The sequence below is a fragment of the Tupaia chinensis genome, unplaced genomic scaffold (genome assembly GCF_000334495.1).
Source record: "Tupaia chinensis unplaced genomic scaffold, TupChi_1.0 Scaffold000445_1, whole genome shotgun sequence".
Lineage (NCBI taxonomy): Eukaryota > Metazoa > Chordata > Mammalia > Scandentia > Tupaiidae > Tupaia > Tupaia belangeri.
Genome location: NW_006159950.1, coordinates 266,665 through 270,861, shown reverse-complemented (window position 1 = coordinate 270,861; position 4,197 = coordinate 266,665). Strand labels below are relative to the sequence as shown.

Here is a 4,197-nt window from a genome sequence, read left to right as displayed (position 1 = left end):
GCCCAGCCCTGCCATGCGGACGCCCTCGGACGCCCGGACCGCGCAGGAGCCTGGGCGGCGGTCTAGGGACCCGGGGATCCGGAATCCAGTTGGGCTGGAGAACTCCCAAGGGGCCTGGGGACCCGGAGTCCTACGGGACGCCCCCTTCCGGGAATTTGGAGTTCAGGGAAATCCGAGCTCGGACGTGCAGGGTCCAGAGGATCCGAAGCCTGAGACCGGGTCCGGGAGTCTGGGCATCCGATGTCCCACGCTGAGGGTCCTCGGTATGGTCGGGCCGGTCCGCCCCCGACTCCTCGGGAATGCTCCGGCCTGCCCTCCCCTGTAGGCTGGGCCCAGCCCTCTCCCCGCCGCCCGCAAAAGCCCCACCCTCGGCCCCGGGCAGCCCCGCGCCCTCGCCCGGCCCGGCCTCTCCCGCCAGGAGCTCTGAGTCGGGCCCTTTCCGGAGCAGCCTGCGCCTCTGCCTCCCGACCCTGAGCCAGGGAACGCTGGCGACAGCGCCCACAGGGTGTGTGCCCAGGCTAGGGGTGGGAAGGGGAGTCTGAAGGGAAGAACGGCGTCCGGAGACGGTGCGCAGGGCCGCGGTGCTGGCAGGAGGCAGAGGGTGGCCCGATGGCCTTCAGCCCCAGAGCCAGACTGGCCCCACCTGGGCCTCTGGCCAGTGCCCTGCCCTCCCAGAACGCGACCCCGGGCCCCTAAAAGTGCCCTTCCCACCCTCCAAGGAGCGCCTTGGGCTTACAGCAGCTTCCTAGCTTCAAATCCCCAAGAATCCTGAACTTTCCGATTTGAATTAGTGATGGACGGTGACAGTGGTCTAAACCTCTGGGCCCTAGAACCCACGGCTTGGAGAGGTTGAGAAACTGCAGAGCCGCCCACCTCCATGGCAGAGCGGGTATGAAGGTACTCCACAGCCCTGGACCTGACTCCTCATGGAAGAAAATGTATGATAGCTTCGTTCCGTTGACCCTGAGTTCAAATCAGCCTGGGGGGGGGGGGGTGCTGGTGGGTGAAGATTGGCCTACAGCAGAGGCTGGGGTATAAAACATCTTCCATGGGGACCAGCAGTTGGCGTAATGGCTATGTTGCTGGACTCCCATGTAACCAACTGCGGCTCGAGTCCCAGACCTGGTGGCTTAAACTCACTCCGGGCGCGTGTGCGTGTGTGCCCAAGATCCCAAGAGGAGAATGGAGGAGAAGGGATTGTGGCATGGCCATCCCCTCTGAGGGTGGGGGGTGATTCCTCACTTTCTATCTCTCTTTCTGGCAAGCGCATGTGCCCTATAGCAAAGTGACATGGAGAGAGAGAGAGAGAAAGCTCTGCCCTCCCGCCCCAAAAGTTCACAGCCAGACCAGGGCCCGGCCGGTGAGTGGAAGCTGCACCCTTCCCTCCACAGGTGCTTCTCCCTCCCACATATGCTCCCTGTGTGGTGGGGCTCCCCTCCTTCTCCCCAACAGTGAAGCTGAGGCTTGTGCCCCTTCCCTGTTTTCCAGGGTTTTCCCCGGGAACTGGAAGAGTCCTGAAAGCCAGGAAAGGGTTAAACTTTTATTTGTAAAAGTGGACAGGGACGCAAAGAAGTTGGCAGCAGGGAGGTACAGGGTCTGGAAGCTGTCAGGAGAGTTAGGGTACTGGTCCCCAGTGAAGTCTCATTTGAACCCTGCAGTAGGGGCGGCCCACACCACGGCATAGCGCCCACAGAGATTGGACCACGGCGCCCCGTACTGCCAGGCACTGCCAGCAGTCCAGCCAGTGCCCCAGCTGGAATCACGGTGGGTGGAAGGTGGGAAAGGGCTTCTTGCTGAGGAAGCTCAGGAGTGTCCTGGTGGGAGGGGGAGGCGCAGGATGGCCTTGGAGATGGCATCTCACAGGCCCCAGAGCAACTGCAGAAGGGTGTCACCAGGCCTGTGGGGAGAAGCAGCTCCAGGGGACCGGGGCTTTCCCTCAGCTAGGCTCAGTGGCGGGGGACTTGAACCCAGGCTGCCTGGCCAAAGCCACCATCTCTCCCCTGCAGAAGCCCCCACTCCCTCGGCTCCTGTGTCCCCTCTCATCTCTCACCAGCAGCAGCCTGGGGAGCAGGGGACATGCATGGGTACCTGGGCAGGAAAGGGGTCCCCTGGCACCTCCCATGACCACGGCCCTCTCTCAGATGCCAGTTCTCTGAAAGAAGTTGCCTGCCTCCTGTCCCACAGCAGAGAATGCCAGTACTGCACAGAGCTTCCCACGGGGGCCACGCCGCTCCCCGCCCATTTTACAGGGAAGGAAACTGAGGCTCTGAAGAGGAAAGGGCGTGTCGATGCAGTTCGTGAGTGACAGCCGAACTCCAGGGCAGTCAGCCTGCTTCTGGAGCCCGCCCTCATGGCTCCCGCACTCCCGCTTCGTGGCCTGGCCGGTTTCAGGTGAGGAAAGGGGCTGCCGCGGAAGCACCAGCAGCACCAGGGGAGTGCCCGGCCTCCCTCCCTGAACCTCCTCAGGATGGCGCCTGCAGCACCCCCCAAGGACTTGCCCAGCTCCAGCCAGCAGTGCTCACCGCCCTGAAGGCCAAGGCGAGGGGAGCAGGTGGCAAGAGAGGACTCGCAGATCCAGGAGTAGAGTCAAGCGGGCATCGGTGGTCCGGGCGTCTCTGAGGCCGCCATGGACCAGAGCCGCCCCCAGGTTTAATCTTTTACAGAACAAAAGGTGGTGGGTACAGGCTCCAAAGCTGGGGCCTTAGCACACGTGCGGTGTGAGCGGCGCGGGCACCCTGTGCCTCGCAGTTCTCACCACCCCTGGTCTCCCCAGCCTGCTCTGGCCTGCAGCACTGCACAAGTCGTGAGAAGCTGCCTTTGCTCATCTTTAAAGGCCACCATTGTTCTGCCCAGACCTGGCTGCTGAAAGTCTCGCAGTGGGCAAAGGCTGGTTGCCTTCGAAATCTTTCAGCTCTGGGCCGGCAAGTGGCGTGGTGGTTGAGGCACTGGACTCCCACGTGGTCAGCTGTGTTTCAAGTCCCGGACCTAGCGGCTTGCTTTCTCACTTTCTCTTTCTGGTGAGCACATGTGCCCATAGGAAATTAAATAATAATAAATAAAATAAAATAATTTTTAAAAAATCATCCAACTCTACTTTCAGCTCCCAGGCACCTGGGAAAGGGTGAGGTGGGATGGGGGGACCCACAGACCCTATGGAGGAGCTTTGAGGTGGCAGACAGCACCCTCAGGCCCCGGACCTCACCCTGGAGAATAAGCTGGTGCAAATCCCCCTCCCTGCCTGTAGGAGGGCCTAGAGCCGAGCGAGGAAAGCAGAGTCCTGTGGCCTCTGGAAAACCCACACAGGCAGAGGGGTGGGCACGCAGTAGGGCTCAGGCCGAGTGCAGGTCGTGGGGCAGCACCGTGGCAGCTGAGGGTGCTGGGCTGTGACGAGGGTCCAGCCCCACTTAGGTTGGGGCCTGTCACTCCTTCAAGTGAGCTCTGCCTGTGGCTGTCTGTGTCATCCGGGACCAGCCCGTGGCATGGTGGCCGGGGCAGCTAGAGCCCACATGGCCAACTCAGCAGCTTGAGAACCACGACAGGCACGTGTGTGCACATGCCTGAAACGCTGAGAGGAGAATGGAGGAGACCGTGGTGTGCCCACCCCGGGGGCTGCCTCGATTTCCCTCATTCTTGCTCTTGCCCCCCCACACTGCCAGCAGAGAGAAGCTCCCTTGCGGGGTGACTTCATGCCAAGCATGAGTGCCCAGGGCCCAGGACCAGCTGTGGGTGTAGACTTGAGTGGGCAGCCTGTTTAGGGGACCCAGAGGCCATTGAGGACAGGCAGCATGATGCAGGGATGAGGAGAGAGGCCTTGAGGCATGAGAGATGGGGAGAGAGCACTCATTACCCACCCAGCAGCCCTCCCTGAGGGCCCCTCAGAGCCCACTTGGAAGGGAGGAAGCAGGGCCACCTGGGGAACAGGAAGCGGAAGGCTGCAAAGAGCTGAGGTAAGACAGTCTGGCTTCCAGAGGGGACGGGATCCCAGAGGTGTGCGAGGCCCAGTGCAGCCCATGGGACAGTTCAGAATGGGGACCAGCCCCGACAGCACCAGGGAAGCGGTGGCCACCTGGACACATCAGTGGGCAGCCTGGTCTGTGACAGGCTCGGAGCAGTGCGCGTGGCCCACTTGGTGTTCCGTCATCCATGCTGCTCTGTTTGTTTTTGTCAACGGGGTAGTGTGCTCAACAGTGGGGGAGA

At 61.9% G+C, this 4,197-nt stretch overlaps 1 long non-coding RNA gene across 1 annotated transcript; it reads left to right on the top strand.

Annotated features, from left to right (window-relative positions):
• Positions 1-20: 20 nt before the first annotated feature.
• Positions 21-2,979, top strand: LOC106735579 (uncharacterized). The gene is made up of 3 exons (XR_003550525.1): positions 21-505; positions 831-938; positions 1,659-2,979. It is a non-coding gene; the product is annotated as an uncharacterized LOC106735579 (long non-coding RNA).
• The last annotated feature ends 1,218 nt before the right edge of the window (positions 2,980-4,197 follow it).